General features: G+C 37.0%; 1 protein-coding gene across 5 annotated transcripts in view; it reads right to left on the bottom strand.

Annotated features, from left to right (window-relative positions):
• Positions 1-18,881, bottom strand: part of SOX5 (SRY-box transcription factor 5) — a 1,016,716-nt gene that overhangs the window by 881,619 nt on the left and 116,216 nt on the right. The window lies entirely within an intron of this gene.

Raw genomic sequence — 18,881 nt, 5'->3', positions numbered from 1 at the left:
GAAACATTATTACATTTGAAGATAATTTCTTACCGACAGCATTTGTTAGGTCCTATTTTTTAAAGACTCTGACAATCTGTCTTTTAATTGTTGTATTTAGATCATTTACATTTCATGTAGTTATTGATATGTGAGGGCTTAAGTCTGCAATTTTAGTTTTTGTTCTCTGTTCTTTTCTCTACTTTCCGTTTCTCTGTGTTCTTTTTCTTGTCTTCAACAATTTTTATGATTCAATTTTGACTTATCTAGTGTGTTTTTGAGTGTCTTCTTGTATAGTTTTTCTTAGTGGCTGTTTTAGGTATGACACGTATGCATAATTGTCACAGTCTGCTAGTGTTATCATTTTATCAGTTCGAGGGAAGTGTGTCATGAATCACTGTGTCATGCTTATGGACATTTCTATAACCTGGTGACATTCTTAAAATTAGGAATTTAAACATCAGAATAAATGTAGCCATGTGAAATACGGTCCTGTTTGCACACACATTCATACCACCTCTAAAAATCAACTAAGAAATGGTTGGGATTAGTTAGGAAAAAACAAAAAACAAAAAATCCTAACTCTGATTTGAAACACCAAGACTTCTCTCACTTGATGCACACTTGTGAAGATAATATGTTTTCTAATGCATTAAAATGAATAGTAACCTGAAAAGTCTTTTAAGTCTGAACAAAATTTTTTTATTAATTTTATTTTTCATGACGTAGCCTGTTCATGGCCTGTTAAAATTTTAAATAGGCTTAACAATTACATAGTGTTCACCCTAACAATTTCCTAGACTAGTGTTCATCTTTCACAGAAAATAGATTTCAGGTAGTTGGAGTTAACTTCCACAAGGTCACAGGTGAGTCAGTGACAGAGCTGAGCTAGAACCAAGTTCTGATGACACTGAACTACATAATGAGAAATAAAAATATTAACTTTCTATCTAACACGTGTCAACAGTCTGCTTTGGAAAGCAGTTATGCTTCATTTCCTTATGGAAGGCAAAATAAGAACATGGCAGATGGAATATTAACACTCATCTACATTGGAATTTAACCAGGACACTGGGGTTTAACTTACCCACTTGCCAAAAGTAGCAACAGATAACAAATAAACGGCCCAATTATCGATATTATTGCAGACACTAACCCACAAGAGGTTCCAAACATGAAACTGTAAGAGTTAACATGGCCCTCTTGACTGTGTATCAGTGACATTTTCCCCATCTATTCGGGATACCACAGAGTGGCGAATTTGAAGGACATAGGCATATACTACACATTATGCAGTTGTACTCACTTTAGATGTAAAAACACTTGAGTGTGGGCATAAGAGACTGTCCTCAATTCCCAAAATGTTTTCTATATCCCCTGATTCATTTTGTGAAGGATCAAACCTCTAGCTTGTACCTCTGAGTGACAGACTTCCCCTTTTAGTTGTGAAATCTTCTGTGATCCAAACTAAAGAAAAAATTCTTGCTCATCTCCCATTTATATTCACAGTCAGATACTATAATTAAATAATAGAGTTGCATTTACTTGGGCTCAAATCCATTAATTTTTTTTTCTTATTTTTACTCATCTCTTTTCTCTGAAACGTATCCCAGTATTATTCTTATCCTTGAGCACACAAATACACAGATCTGTGAATCTATAATGAGATCTTCCTATTTTTTTTAAGAATAGATTTTGCTTTTGATTAAATGTCTAAATTGCCTCCACTTAGATGCTGTCTAAATAAGAACAAATACCTGATCCCCCTGGGGGAAAAAAAAAAATCAAGTTTTAACAGCTGACCTCCTAGCCAAGTACATGTATTGTGTTGACTCCAGGGAAAATCTAGGTTCACAAGCTAGCTTGGGTTCCTTGACCCAATGCCAGCAGATGGTGAATGTGCTAATAACCTGCACCAAAGTGCAAGTTCAAATGCCCTTCCGTTCTAGCCTAGCGTTCTGGCCACAGGATAAAGCACTCTTTAGCATCATGCCTAGAGAAAGCCATCTGCCTTCCTCTCAGCCAGCGGTGCCACATGTGATGAAGGGCAGGAAAAGAGAAAGGCAGCAGAGGTGCAAAACACTCCGGTAGGGAAGTATCTCGATTGCAAAGAAAAACCAAACCAGACAGCCGAAACTGTGTCTTGTCTGACTCTTTCACCAGGCAGACCTACCACATTCCCAGAGTTTTGTTTTTAAGAGGAGAGAGGAAGCTCACAGAGTCTCTGTATTCCCACGTCCAATGTTGTGCTCTTGCCACATGCCTGTGAAACTCCCTTGTCAACAGAGCTTTTACCCTTGCCTTTTTCTCCTTTTCAGGATTCTTCCTCCAAATCCCCAGCACACTGACAGCAGTGATCTCAAAGGCATTTCTATAGCCCATGCAAATTGTATTTCTTTGTTTGCCTCCTGGAAGTGGGGTGGGAATGGGAGAGAAGTGTAAAAGCCCCCCCAAAGTGGCTGCTGAAACCAAAACAACCCATGAAAGCTCATAACATTTTTCGCTAGTTTGCTGTGTAAATCCCCCTGCTAATGCTGTGGTTTTTAACATTAAAATGTAAATAGATAAACTCCTCTGCTGATATTCCTGGTCTAAAGGTAAAGTTAATACTTTTTAGATCTAACATCTAAAAAGCAGTAGACAAACACACCAAATCCCTTCAGTACAGACCATAAACGGTTTATAGGAAGATGCTCTATTAATTCGTTTTTTGTTGTTAATTGGCCACATTTTTATGTAAGAAGACTTGTTTCCCTTTCCAGCCATGGTATCACCACAGATCAAATGTAAACGATAAGATAATTGACATTTAGTTTGGAGAAGATAGCACATAATATTTTAATGCTTTTTATAACACAAAGCCGTAATTCCTGATTAAAAGCAAAATTCCTGAAAATACACCAAATTCTATATTAAAAAAAAAAAAGTAATCCCAAATTAAGCACTCAGCTGATATAGTCAAGAGTGAATGGATAAAGATAGTAAGATCAATGTACCAATTTGTGGGTTAGGCTGGTAAAGTTTGCTGCATCCTAAAGCTCTTGGCCCAAACTGAAAGTACACAGTAACAGTGATTTTCAAGCCCCAGCTATGGAATAAGATGAAATTCCTGGTCCTGATATTAGTGTCATAGACAGTTTCAACCCATCTCTGACTACTAAGTCAAATTAAATAAATACAGTATTGTTGAGCAATATCTGCAACATACTTTGCTTGATGAAGTAGAGAAAACAAAGTCATTAAAACTTCCTAATAAAGAAGCTGTGATCTAACTACTTCAAAGTTGGAAAAGTCATTAGCAGAGAAAGAAGTCAAATAAGAACTGCATTCCAGAATGTCAGGAAAGGAGTGTTACAATGAAACACACATTTGTGTAACAATATATGAAAAATTAAATACGACCCAAAATACAATAATGTCAAAACTTCCAGAAAATTCATCTTGGACTTCTGAAATTCTTGGATCAGAAAGAGAAAAGCAGAAAGGCGTGGCATAGCAGTGAGACAGTAGATGGTCTCTCCTGGGCACTGAGAGGGCAGGAGGAACCTGAAGAACCGGGCATGCCGGCAGGCCCAAGCAACAGCAAGACAGGCCCTGGATTTTTGGAAGAAGCCAGAGATACCAGGACCCACAGATGTCATCTCAGGAGCTCTGAGAATCAGGTCTTCAGAATCCACAACCCATTCAGTCCTTGTTTTTTCTCCCCAGGGTGGCCAACAGTCTCTCTACTAAGAGATCCTTGACCAGCCTACGTTAACATACCCATGAATTTCCAGCTTATACCCCATCACATACTCAGTCAAAGGAAGATGCTATCATGGATGAACCCACTTTTCCTCCTCAAATATCTCAGCACTAATAAATCAACCTCAGAAGTTAACTCCACAAAGAGTTACATAAGTCTTCGAATGCCAACACCTAGGCAAGGAAACACTATGACTGAAACACAGCCTTAGGAAAGCAAATCCAGTCACTCGACTAATAACTAATAATTTCAAATAATGGTTCAGTTCCTGATTTGGTAAGATGAGATTATATGGGGAAGTGATTATATGACTATGTACTGAAAATATACACAATAAGGTCCATACAGTGAAAGTTATTTTTATTTTGAGCATTGATATGCAGAGTGTAGTAAAAATACTAATACTACAATATAGCAAAATTATTACTAGCACAAACTCCAAAATTTACGCTGGGTTGAGTCTTCCATCTGGGTGACCTTGGGCATGCAAGGTCATTACTGCATGCAGTACCATTACTGCAACTCTCTCTTTCTCTCTCTCTCATTGAGGTTACTGAGGACCATTCAAAGCTGGAACTGCCCACTCATAGAGAGGTTCTTCCTGACAATAAAGCCAAGTAAGAGGAATGCAAATGCCAATCATAGAGATGGGACACAGAGAGATGGATGCCTGCAGATATACTGTGAATGTAAAGATTGTTTGCTGGCGTTACCACTATATTCCCTTTCTTGCTTCACCTATTCTAAGATAGGTTTTTGTCCAACTTGCTACATGGAGTTTTTGTATGTGTCTGTGAGGAAGAAATGAGATAAGGCCTGTAAAGTATTTGTTACTGTGTTGGGCTTATAGTGAGTGCTTAATCAATGTGAGCTATTTTTATGTACAGAAGGAAAAAACCCTTTATACTTTTCTTTCCAAGATGATGACATGAAAAGTAGATAATTTTCATGGAACCCATTAGGATAGCAAGGGTCTCTACCTTCAAACAGACTGTAATCAAGAATAGAGAATGTTCATAACAGCTCAAAGACATAAAGTAGAAGAAGCCTCAGAAGGCGACAGATGATTTGACTGACAAATGAATAGAGCAGAAAATAATACTTAAAGGTCATCAGAGGAAAGACCCTCAGGCAGAGCTGGTCACTGAAAGGCTTCACAGAGGAAATGTCTGAATTGTGTTTTAAGGAATAAGAAAAATCTGGAAAGTTGGAGAGAAGGGTAGGCGATAATTTCAGCCTTGGATCTAGAAAAACATGGGTGATGGGGCTAGAGACAGGACACTTTCTGACCTGTAACAGACAGTTTAGGAGAGAAGCCAGAGAAGGACAGCTGGAATAAAATGCTCAATGCAAATGACATGTTTTAAAAGCAAGTTTAATCGTATGTCACAGAATTTGGTTTTCACTGATATCATCTGGAGGTATAAAAGGCTGACACTAGGTTACTCATACTCGGTGAAATCTTAAAAATAATGAAAATCATTGGAATGGTTTCAAAGATTTTAACAACCAAATCACACATCTTTGCATACTTTATATGTGTGGTCCCCAAATCCTGGGCTGCAGACCAGTACAGGTCTGTGGCCTGTTAGGAAGTGGGCTCATGCAGCAGGAGGTGAGCAGCAGGCAAGTGAACGAAGCTTCATCTGTATTTACAGCCATTCCCCATCGCTCACCATCCGCCATGCCTCCCTGGTCCATGGAAAAATTGTCTTCCATGAAACCAGTCCTTGGTGCCAAAAAGGTTGGGGACCACCGTTTTATATCACATTGGGTTTTTCTCCTTTTTCTTACTCCAATTGTAATTGATCATTATTCACTCACATGCTGCAGGAAAGGGTATAGGACACAACGTGGGCCAATCCATGAACAAGATTTGCTTCTGGGAAAACATTCCCTTACTGTTAAGAGAGAGCCACTGGAAGAGATGTTGTCTTTCTCAAACTCTGTGGCTGTCATACCTGCAACTGCAGATGCCATGCACATCCAACTTAAGAATCATACTGATATACAGAGGTGGACAGAACTCAGGGAATGGCAGAGATAAGGAGCTGAAAGCACTGGACAAAGCTAACCCAGTGACCCACCCCAGCTCTAATGTCTGGCTATGTGAATTATTTGCTTTTTTTTTTTTTTAACACTTTCAGAAATTTATTCAGTCATTATGAACAGCTAAGATTTAAATTCGGTGCTTTCCAACTACAACAACTATGATCTTTGGATTTTGACTTCAGTTCCCCTGAGAGTCAAAGAAAAGAAAAAAAAAAAAAAGCTTTGAGATATACTCTCAAAGCTGACATCTCCTGCAAAAGAAAAAGATGGTTCCTGGAGACTTCAGGCTTTCTACCCCAGTTCTAGAATCCCTTTGTCATAGGAGAGCTCTTAGGACTTGTGTGCCATTGAGCAGACCCCCCAAAAAAATGCTGATTTAGGAGGCTCTTTGCTTTGATAGTGAGGTAATTCATAACAGATAGAAAAAATGAGCCACCAAGCCCAGACCATTCCCTTAGTTTTTAAAAAATAATTTGTAAAGCCGGATGTGGTGGCTTATGTGTGTACTCCTAGCACTTTGGGAAGGAGGGAGGTAGGAGGATCGCTTGAGGCCAGGAGTTCAAAACTGGTCTCAGAAAAAGAGTCCCATCTCTACAAAAAGTAGAAAAATTAGATGAGCATTGTGGCATGCACCCAGCTACTCAGGAGGCTGAGGCAGGAGAATCACTTGAGCCCAGGAGTTTGAGGTTGCTGTGAGCTATGACGACACCACTGCACTATAGCCTGGGTGACAAAGCAAAACCCTGTCTCAAATAATAATAATAATAATTTGTAAATGTTTAACTGTACAATATATACACTTACATAAAAGTATTAATAATACCTATAACGTATATGACAACTTCTGAGGGAATGAGTGTAGCACATGAACATTGGTAAATGCTGATCAAAATGAAACAATACACATCCAATTGCAATACCATGCAAAAAAAGTAAAAGTAGAACTCATGGATAAGAGCCTGTAGAGACAGCAACTTGTAGCAGATTTGATCACCACTAGCCAAAAGAGAGCCAAAGATAAATATAAACTGCGAAAGAAGATTTTGCCATAGTATTAAGCCAAAGAAATACTAAGATCAGAAACATTTTAAATGTATGCATGATAGCAGATAGTTAGAAGATGATGCTTTTCCATGCTTTAGTGTGGTTCTCTAAAAATATTAGTAAAACTTCTTACAGGCCTTACAAATACTAGGACAATTTTAAATGCCCTTCTTTTGACATGATATTGGACACCCTAAAATTAACACTTGAGTAAAGTATTAATGTGAAATCTTTAAGCACATACAATAGTTCTGTCTATCTAGGGCTATACATAATGACCAAACCAGTAATAATGAATATACCTTCTGTCCACAAAACAGGAATTCATGGAGAAATGGATGGGATCAGATACATATAAGATGAACTCAGAACATCTTGACATACCTAGTACAAAAAGAAGCTATCAAAGATGGCTACACTTAAGTCAAAGTACTCAGATCCAACTTGAAGGGGCTTCCATTGGCCAAAGATGAAATAGTCTCAAACCCATCAAATGTGTTTAAATTCATGAACTCACAATGATTTAAAAGGAATTACTTGGTTACCTTCTGAGGATGACAGGAAGCTAATTCATTATCTTGAGAACTCGGTAAATGGATACAATCAAGTATTTTCCCTGCTTTTCCTATATGAACTGTATAACTTGTTAACCAAATAGTAGACTGGGAAGGGTCTTTTCATCAAATCGTTCCAGTTAATAAATAAAAACAAGATAATATAATTAGGCCATTTCTCCTTTGCAACCCTTAATGAATTAATGAATCTAAGCATTGACTGTCAGTGGCTGTTAACATCAAAAAAGAACGATAACCAAACATTATCTTCCTCCTGATGAAAAAACACATCACCTCTTATTAGTCTTGCAAAGGAATGAAACCTGCTGATCAAGTCTCTGGAACCAGCTACCATTTTTTTCAGAAAATACAAAAAACAGAGGAACATGTTAAACTGCACTGTGAGTGTGCAACCAACGAAATCCACACCATGGGAAACTCTTCAGTCAAACCTGGATTCTTCAACAGATGAATTATAAAGAAAAGAAAGAAATGGAGGGGAACCTATAGATTACAAGACACTTCAAGGACATATCAAGAAGAATTTTTTTATGGGCAAAATTAATTATACGCTTAATTGGATGATAAAACATAATGAAATGCAAGGAACTGATTACTATGAAAGTTCAGATGATAACTTCTAGAGAAAGAGGGGGACCATAATTAGGACAGTGCACATGGAGGGGCTTCAGGAATTGTTTACAAACTTCTATTTCTTGACCTCGGGGGTGGTTTCAAGATTGTTCACCTTATAATAAATCACCAAGGCATACATTTGTTTTGTGTAGTCTTGGCATGTGTATTTTCATTTGTAATATAAAGGAAAAAATAAAAATGAGAGAAAAAGTAGAATGGTATGTTATGCACCCATATGTTACTAATGTATTTGTTGTTAGTAATTAAAATAGTTTTTTGAGTGTCAATTGTAAGAGAAGCTCAAGCGATATCCTTAACCAATATGTTTCCATACATACAAGAACGATGCTCTCATACTGTTTAACTGAAATATTATAGGACATCCTGTCTTGGCCTGCCCAGTACCTCTTTGATGGTTTTTACTACCTTTCACTTGAGGGCAGAGATATGATGCTGTTTGACCTAGTGGTACAGGTCAAACACATTCCTGCTTGTTCTCTTCTTGTTTGCTACCCAATAGAATGCAAATAAGATACAAACTTCTGTTGCTAAACACCTATTAGCTCCAAATACTCTGTTTTGTTAAAAAAGATAATGGGACACTCATTATATTAAAAATGTGTTCACTTTTCTTTATAGATCCTATGGGAATGAGTGGAAGAACGTACTGAGTCTAACGTTTCCTTCTTTTGCAAATCAAATAGCCTCCTCTGCAACCTGGGAAACTGTTAGCTCTATTTAATATCACCAACCCTCATCAAACCTGGACAAAGAGCATTCTCCTGCAATGTTTGTCATTACTGCAGGTTGGCCACAGCTGCAATTTAAAAGCTCGCTATAATCCCATCTGTAAAGGTTGACTGCACATTGACCTTAGTCAAGGTAAAATCCGTTTCATAAAACCCAAGAATAGCAAGGTCCGTGGAAGTCTAGACAAATGGGCGCATCAATGACTAGGAGGAAAATGCTTATTGTTCTTAATGAAAGCCATTCATTACACTCCTTGCTATAGTTTTACCCACGCATCACGAGTAGTGTCTCATATTTCAAAGGCATTCTCAGTAAGTGGAATAAATCAATACTGGCTATGATCAACATTACTAATATTGATCAATATCTGGTTCTCTTCTATACTTCCCATCCCAAGGAAATTAGGGGGAATCATATGAGTAGTTCTAGTGAAGAAATGTGAGAGGTGATGTCTGTCACTTCCGGAATAAAGCATTTAATTGCCAGTGCTCAACTTTGCATCAGAGAGTGATAGGAAGGTGCCATAATATCCCAGAAGTCCGGAGAGTTGAGCCAGCATGTGTAAGGATAGATGACCTGCAGAATCACCTAAACCCACAACAAACCTCATACATGGAATTTTAGGGTTGCTTGTAACAGCATCAAAACTTATTCTAACCCAAATGATGTGCCTCAATTCTGCATATTCCCAAAAGTCCTTTCTGCAGAGATCTAATAAAAGTTACCCATGTATATTGATTTCTTGGGGCTAACTAAACTAGTTGGATTGTAGAAATGTAAAGATTTAGAATTAATACTTGCAGGATTGTGAATTATTTGAAATCGTTATTTATATTTGGTAAATTATGATTAATAATCAAAACACCACAAATCTGTGCTCATATAAATAGAAATTTATTCTAAGGTTTTTCTCTGAATGGAGAATGGCATAAAAGTGATGTCCAATTGCCTTTCTGAGCCTAGTTCTACCTTAAGAACCCTGGGAGGACACAAGGTAAAGAGCAGTTGTTCATGACATTTACAAAGTCTCTCAAGACTCAATTGATTCTGAAATAAACTGATAAGGCTTATATTTTCTTGACCTCTTAATCCTTGGAACCAAAAGTTCTCAGTAAATGAAATTTGTCTTTTGTGATTTCCTCAAATCTAGTTGCTATGATTAATGTAGTATACACTATCAAGGAGTATTAGAACTATAAAAAATCCATTGTGAGATTTCAATAAGGTTCAATCTAAGACTTCTTTGATGCTTTCTCTTTGTACGAATCCTACAGAATTTTTAAAGTGAAATTCCGTATCATTCCTGACACACTGAGTACTTCAAATAGCAAAATAGCAGTGTGCAGAAATCATACAACATTCCCAGGAAATATAATCGCCTTTTACTCAAAGCCTCAGCAGTCAACAGTTTAAAATACCATTCCTGGCTGAACACACAGGTATTTACCTGGGTCATGAAATAAAACAGCCATTCTCCCAAATATTTCCATTCATTTGATGGGTGCCATAGGAGCTTAAATGGACATGGGAGTGACAGCAATATATGGACTATTGATCTGAGTATGACTGAGGACTAATGGAATCACTTCCTCAGTCACAAAGGTGTCCTAGGAGGTCTGCTAGCCCAAAATGACCTGTTGGCTTTTGAGATGCATGGGCACCACCAGACACCACACAATATTGATAGAGCCGCATGGAACGTGGAGATAAGGGCTCCAACAGGCATCTTTGGCAGGAAAATTCACTCCGTTTCATATTTTTTTTTAAAAAAGAAAATAACAGTGGGTAATCATTATACAATTTAATTATTCCTTTGGGTTCCACATGAAGCTAAGAAAATACAAAATCACCAACCACTGATCTGATACCTGTAGCAGCTGAAAAATATAGTGGGAATTTCAGATGCAAAATAGTGAAATGAGCATCTCCAAACTGTTTAGAAAAGGATCTTCAGTCTAAGGAGAATTGACAGCACAGCTTTAAGAATAGATAAAGGACTGCCTCCAGGATCTGTCTAGCTTCCTTACTTTTTTTAAAGTAATACCTTCATTTGCATAGTAATAACCCAATTATTGTAAGATTAGGCGACAGGAATCTCATTATTGCTATTTCTACAAAACAGTCGATATTCTATTCAATATCTCTTAATGTTACACACCTTAAAACACAATTATTCAATATACCCTCATTCATCTTTAATGTAATTTTCTTTTTGAAAACCTTGCCATAATTGTTAGTTTTTACAGAATATACTGGTGTTTAAACAAGCACTTTTCCCCCTCAGGCTGCTATGAGAACAAACAAACGCAACCAACAGCTTGGGGGCATTTCTGACCCCCACCCCACACCCACAGTTACTAGTCAGTCCACCAAAACACCAAACTCACATACAGGGCTGCTGAAAATCTGTTGTAACAACCTCCGCACTCTTCCCAACACTAGAGTTTCCCCTCCTTTCTCTTTCGCTTCATGCTCCACAAAAGATGCTTCCATAATGAATTTTGGTCTTAAGGCAACTTTGAAAGTGTTAGCAAATACATTCTGTTAAATTTCAAATTGTATGATCTGGGCTCTTTTCTTTGTGAGGTTTTTTTTTTTTGGGGGGGGGTGTTTTTTCCCCCTAGACCACATTGTAGTACACACACACACACACACACACACACACACACACACACACAAAATCTTTCAGAGACAGCTGACATACTGAGGAGACCATCTGCCTGCCATAGGTTTACCTGCCACAGGCTTTTACAGTTTCAATTACAAGATAATCAGGACGATAAGTGGCTGGTTACCAGATTAACGGTGGAAACAAAGCAAGGAAATAGAGGGGAGAGAGATAGGACTGTCTACATTAAGAGACTACAGAGCCGCACATGCTATTACTTCAAAATGATATCAAAATTAATGTACAGTGAAAACAGCAGTTAGACTTTGTCATGAGAGGAAACAATACCAAAGGGCCGTGGTTTGGAATCTGGAGTTAACACTCCTTGACTGTGGCCCTACTCACTACATCTTTTTCGGGATGTTAATCTCTCCACTTTTGTGAATGAACTCTCATTATTCATGGGCCTAACAATTAATTTGTAGAAACAAGCACTACGTTCTCTACTCAACCCCAACTAAGTTTTCTCAGGATTTAAATCTCCTCAATGTCCAACAAGATTCATTGGCATTTTCTGAATGCTCTGACCCACAAAATCTCAACAGGCATCAAATGCTCCTAAGAGCCCACCTACCTACAGGCTCCCATTGCACACCCAGGCCATCAAACCACACTCCACTCTCCCCAGCCAGGTCTTGGAACAGAATCACGAGGCTAGCCGATCACTTTTCTGCATGTTTAATGATTTTTAGAGGGTGCTAACGGCGTTCTTTGTCATTTTTACAACAATGGGGAAACCATCATTCTTTAAAATGAGTTCAGCTGCTGTAGACAAACGTTTCCCCCAAAGAGAAAATGTAAAAGAACATTTCTGATTTAGTAAGCCTTTTACTGGAATTAAGTTTTGTGGTTTATCTCTTTTAAGTCACTGAGCTGCTCCTCAGAAACTACTCATAGAAACAAGAACATGAGTCAGACGGCCATTTAGTCCAAAGCTCTCCTTTTAAAGCAGAATAAACTCAACAGGGCACACTTTTAGTCAAGATCATCAGGTCACAGTTGGTGGGCTAAAGCAGAACTGGAATTCAGGTCTCTAAACGTGTACCACAGAGCTCTTTCAATTTCCCTTCCCCCCAGCCCTTAAACTCCAGGTTTTGTGAAAAGAATGGCAGTTGTGCTACACTGACTGAGCACAGGTAAGTGTTTATCCTACATCCCTTACTACCAAGAGATGGTCAACCAAAAATAAGCAAACAAGCAATAATTAAAAAGTCATTGGTAGACACCAGGTATGAGACAACGCACTGTTTTATATTCAATATCAGAACCCACATTTGCAGTTGAAGGAGATAAGGTCTGAGAGATTTTGAAAATCGCTCCAGATCACAGGATAACTAAGTTCCAGAGTCAGGATTCAAAGGCAGGTCTGTCTTACAGAAAAAGCATGTAAGTTGATGTCCTAAAAAGAAAGTTTACATATACAATTTACTTTGCTTTGGGCCCGGAATTTCATAACCTTGTCTTTGCTGAATAATCAATCCAGACACCCTCCCACAATGCACAGACAGAGCGATTTAGCATCACGAATATGCTACCAAGTCTCATGCCTTCTCATCCTTGGGCATGATATTCCCTCTTTCTGGAATGCCCTGGTCTTTTTCTCTGGCCTCTACCCCTCGTTGTTTATCTAGCAAACTCTTACTCATGCCTCAAGGTCTGGTCATGCATCCCTCTTCTATGAAGCCCTATTCTACTACCCAACAACTTCTAAGACAGTTAATCTTCCCTTCCCCCACTACTCCTGAACTTTCAAACTATATACTCAATTACGAATGCAATTATTTGTTTACATGCCATTTCTCTTGATGAAGGCTCCTTGCGGACTAAGTGTAATTCCTCCTGGCAACCACAGTGCCTATTAGTAATGTACCTGAAACAGGTGTGGTTTTATAAATTTTCAAATGTTACTGAACTAAAGATATCTGTCAGGCCTCACTTATAGTGATTTTCACATTCTATCTTGCATGATAAAATTCTGCTTAAGCCTTTTCTATACAGGAAATAGCTCTTTGAAAGAACCACGTCTTATTCTCCGCACAGATAATGAGTGTTCCAGAAATGTTCGTAGATTTGAATTGCTTACAGGATTACAAAAGGGCAGGGTAGATAAATAACTAAAATATTACAGGTTGCTTTAAACCGAGTTCAGGATAACAGCACATTTTTCTCTTCTTGAGTCACCTTCAAAGCATTGGATTCTATCACATGAGGGTACAGAATAAATGCACTGTGGCTAAAAATTAGATGGCTAAATCCATGGCGAAAATGCTACTTTTCGTCAGGATTAATTGAGTGCAATCTTTTATCTGTTTCTATTCAGCATATGTACTATATATCGGCTATGCATCTGAGGACAGCTGCCATTCTATTTACAGCATTATCTAAAAATGGCAACATTAAATCCATCTTCCATCTCTTTGAGATCTTTTTCAACCACAGAATCATCTCAGATGTTCTGCTTTTAGAGCAAAATATATGAGGTGTGAATGTGTGTAACAGCAAAAGACTAACAGGCAGGAATCCACAATGGTGGAAATGTCCAATGGGCCTTGCTAAAACTTTCCTCCTTCCCCTCTCTCGAGAAAAGCCGGGGCAAGGAAACCAGCAAACGTCAGGGGATAAATTAAAAAGGTAGAAAACCCTGCCCTTACACCTGCATTCAGAAGTCTAAGAACCTAAATATTGATTTTTTTCAGGGCTTTTGTTGCTGACTGTAGAGATTTTGAGCCTAGACTGAAAAACAAACAGCAGCGGTATGTGCTGACAAACTTCTCAAATACTATACTGCATTCCAGATATTTTTTTGAGAAAGTTAAAATTAATCTTTCAGCTTTTTGTAGAAAGGGGGGAAAGCTGTGGCTATACTAGTTATTTATTGTAACTCTCCATATACTACATCTTAACACAAACCTACCATTATTTTCACTGACAATCATCATCAGAAAAGACAAAAATCCTGATTTTACAACCAGAACAGACAGGAAGGACTGACCTTCCTAACCAGTCTGAAAAACTTGGGAAAGTTTATACTCTTTTAATTGCTCTTTTTTTTTTTTTCTAATTTGAAAGACACGAACTCTTCTGTCTTTACCAAGCTTCAAGTCCATTTTTAAAATCAATGTCAACTAGACATGACAGGGAAAGAAAGTAACGATCAACTAGACTTGGAAAAGATTAGAATGTCATGTAAATTCTTCTTTTAAAATGTGCACCAACTGGGGGATGGTCATGCTGGAAACTCAGACTTGTGGTGGGGGGAAGGGCATTTATTGAAACCTTAAAATCTGTACCCCCATAATATGCTGGAAAAAAAAAAAGCTAATTTGCTCATCATGTCATAGGTCTTATAAAAACAGAACCCATCATTCTAAAACTATTTTGCAACTTGGAGGTAGAGCAGTGCACTGGTTAATATTAATAGTAAGTATGGGTGGGTGGAACCAGACTGCCTGGGTTCAAATTATACCATTTACAAGCTGTGTAATCCTGCACAAAATAAAGAACCTTTCTGTACCTTATGCATGTCTTCATGAGGAACAATTAAGTTAGTGTGTATGTAACAGTATTGGAATAATCCATGCCATGTAGTAAGCCATCAAATAATACTACTTAACTTTTATTATTAGAATAGTTCTTGACACTTAGTAAGGGCTCATAACTTAAAGATAAAAAGTAATTGGTTTCAACAATAGTTCTCAAATGCAGATGGGGTGGAGACGTATAGTGGAAAAAGCTTCTAGAAAAGAAATTAAAAAGATTTATTTACTTGGTGTTGTTTTCTGACCAAGCTATTTTCCTGGAAGGAAGCACAAAGCCCTCCAACTCAAAACTTGAGTCTTTTTAAAAACATTGTGTTTTGTACATTGCTCAATATGTTCTATTCAAGGTCTAAAGCAGGTAAATACACAAATGTTATTGTCAGTACATCTCTAAACTATTTTTATTTAATTAAACAAATGAAAAAAAATCAAAGGACCATAAGACTAACATCCAACTCAACAGGTTACATATGTGTGTCCACAGTCTGACAAAAGGCAACTCAATAAAGGAGACAAGTGTGCTCATGACACACTCACATTCTATGTGACCATCGGCCATTGGCATTTTCATATTCCGCAAGTCAACTGAAACTGAAATTACCAGTTAACAAATTTTCAGATATGAAATCCGAATTTTTAAAATAAAAATTAATGTTATTCCAAAAAGCCGAATCCATTAATACAGTTTTTACCACGTACTTTACTCTAAAATTTACATTCCATCATTCATTAACCTTTTAGAAACCTTAGAGGTGCAATTTAAGAACATACCAATGGTCTATTTGAAGCATAAACGGTAAAAGTCAAAGAATTGCAAGTGGAGAATATACACGATGCTTTCTTAAAACCCAATGCATAAGTTTTGCAAGATGCCAAAATCATCAAATCGTTCATGTCATTAATCTTGAGTGTTTGCTGACTGGCAAGGCTTCTAGAGAGACTGTCTCCAAAGGACTGTAAAGCTGTCAAAATGCAGTTATGAAAGTGGTAAATCCACACTTTTATTACCACTAAGACAAGAAGGTATGTTTTCAAAAACTAGTATAAAAATTTAACCACAACAAAATTATATTTAAGGAGATCCTAAATGTATGTGTACAATATTTATGAGTGTGTATATTTAATACATAAAATTCATTAAACTTAAGAGCATCAATAAAATTAAAATAACTATCCACTCTATCAGATAAAAGAGAAAAAAAAAGACCACACAGACACATATACAGTTATGATCTTTTGTTAAAGACAACACTGTGCTTCATTACAAAGTTCCTAGTCCTTGGAGTTAAGAAATCATTTTTCTAACTTTTTTGTTGTCTTCTTGATGTATAAGCAACTACATTTCCAGGATTCAAATTTTTATTTGGATTTTAGGGGTCCATCTTACATGTATCTTATTTTCAAGGACCAGTCACAAAGTAAAACTTTGTAAATTTTATATCCTTTGTCAGCCACAAGTAGTAATTGGACATGATGGTAAAGTCTCAGTTCTGCCACCAATCAACTACAGTTTTGAGCCTCAAATCTACTCAAGTTTAAAATTGCAAAACTGAACTGACTCATATCTGAAGCCTTTTTATTTGTGAAAATTTTACAAATCTGTTGCCATTTTCCACATTGGAATTTAACCAAAATTTGGCTTTATTACAGAAGAAATGGTCAAAATGTGCTCTCCACTTCCCATAGTAAAGCAAATGCAAAGCAGAATGTTGTCATATTTTTTGAGACTTCATATTCATTAGTTGTCTACTATAGACCAGGCAGTGTATATCTGTCTACTCTATCTGTATATCTATACCTCAAAAGATAAAACCGAGGCTGAGAGAGATTAAGTAATATACCCAAGATCCAGTAATATAAAACTGGAGTTCAAGTTTACACCCTTCTGACCATGAAATGTATGTGCTTCCTATCCCAGCAACAAGTTTATTGAGAACCATAATAATTGAAAGGCAATTCTATAGCTAATATACAGCAAATATTCCACTAATGCTAACATCCCCATCATGTTCTACATTTCTTTTAGCCTTATTCAGGTATAATTAATACACAAAAAATGCACACATTTAAGAGATACATCATGATGAGTTTGGACATACGCACTCGCCTATGATATCATCATCACAATTAAGAACTAAACATATCCATCACCCCCAAAAGTTTCCTTGTGTTCTTTTGTGAAATTTTGTATTTATTTTTTGGTAAGACACTTACCGTGAGATCTGTCCTCTTAACATATTTTAAAGGACACAATGCCACATTGTTAAATACAGGTAGTATGTTGCACAGCAGATCTCTAGAACTTAACACATCTTGCATAGCAGAAACTATAACTATGAACACATTTCTTATGCAAGTTCTATACATTGCTTGGTACCCCAATATCTCTAACGGGGAAGTTAAATTCAAGCATTCATACAAGCTACTGATGTCTGGCTAAAGAGGGAGGAATTATGGCATGTGATTTGGTAATTGATAAGGTATTTCTTAATGATAATGGTACCTCTTAAAAATTAATCAGCAAGTTCTACAGATTTGGGTGACAGTACACAAGCATAGAAATGAAACAGAACAAGCACTCTATAGTACTTTCCCAACAGGGCTGCAGTATCTTCTCTCCAAAGCATCAAGGGAAAATTATTTTACCCTTTCCACTTGGCTTAGGATTTCCTTGCAGCCTTATGACAATGCAACCCTACCTCAGCACTCAGGAATCCCAAAGATTGGCAGATTGAGGACACCAAGCAAGCAAGCATGCCCAGCATGACACCTTACTATATATACATTCTAAATGTCCTCACTGTATTGTGTTGTGGTTTTTAGCACATACTGGAGCCCAAAGACCTAGATTTGAATTTTGATTCTGCCACTTACTAGTACTATGAGTGTGGTCAAAATAGGAAATCTCTCTGTGCCTCAGGTCCTTGTCCATAAAGCTGGATACTGGTAGAAAGCTCCTGCAGTTCTTGTAAAGAATCAAATAATATTTATAAAGCACCAGGCATAATGCCTTTCACATGAGAACCTCCCCCCCCCAAAAAAAAATGTAAGGCTTTATTATTATCCAAAAACAATAGGATCAAAAAAACTCTAGTAGTTTTATAGAAACCCTGATGATAGAATACTATTCCTAGTAGTGGTTTTCTGAGATAGCAGAAAACTCTTAAGTTGCATATAAAATCCAGCCTATGCCTATGATTTAAAAGAAGAAATACTCACACACACACACACACACACACACACACACACACACACGTTATATGATTTCAGTTTTTAAAAAGAGCAAGACATATATTCCTAAATAAACATCTATAAGGTCTAGATGCATTTAACAGTGGTTATTTGTGAATAAAATTTTATTAGATTCTTTTTTGCTCACTGGTGTTTTCTAAATTGTATGCAATGAACATGTATTTTTATAATACAATAAATATTTTAATTTTTCTAAAATAAAGACTATGCATGCTTCAAAAATTTAAACAAACACCAAACTATATGAGGAAGGAAGCTTGGCTAGAAAAATAGCAGAAGTTAAATATCCTGAAATGATATTATGACTTACTTTATAAATAAAGGAGGACTGAAAATGGAGGGAATTGTTTTCAGATGGTTAAAATGATGTTTATAACTTTGTCTAAAGCAAAATAAATGATAAAGAAGTTGGCAGAAGTTGCCATAAAAGTGAATTGGGAAACTACTAAAATCGTTGTCTGTTGGACTGAAGAAAAAGTCATATTAAATCAACCTTTGAACATGCTTTTTGAAACAGTCAATAAGTATACTCCTTTTGACGAAAATTGTGGAAGTTAACTTGGTAAGAGCACTCACTTGATTAAAGATGAACTATGTTTGTCTTGATTTGGGCCCTATAGAGCTCTAAGGATAGACATGTGATTAAAGGTAGCAGGGTGGTA

Source organism: Microcebus murinus, chromosome 10, assembly GCF_040939455.1.
Source record: "Microcebus murinus isolate Inina chromosome 10, M.murinus_Inina_mat1.0, whole genome shotgun sequence".
NCBI classification, from domain to species: Eukaryota; Metazoa; Chordata; class Mammalia; order Primates; family Cheirogaleidae; genus Microcebus; species Microcebus murinus.
Note: the sequence above shows the minus strand (reverse complement) of the source record. Positions and strands in the feature narration are given on the sequence as shown.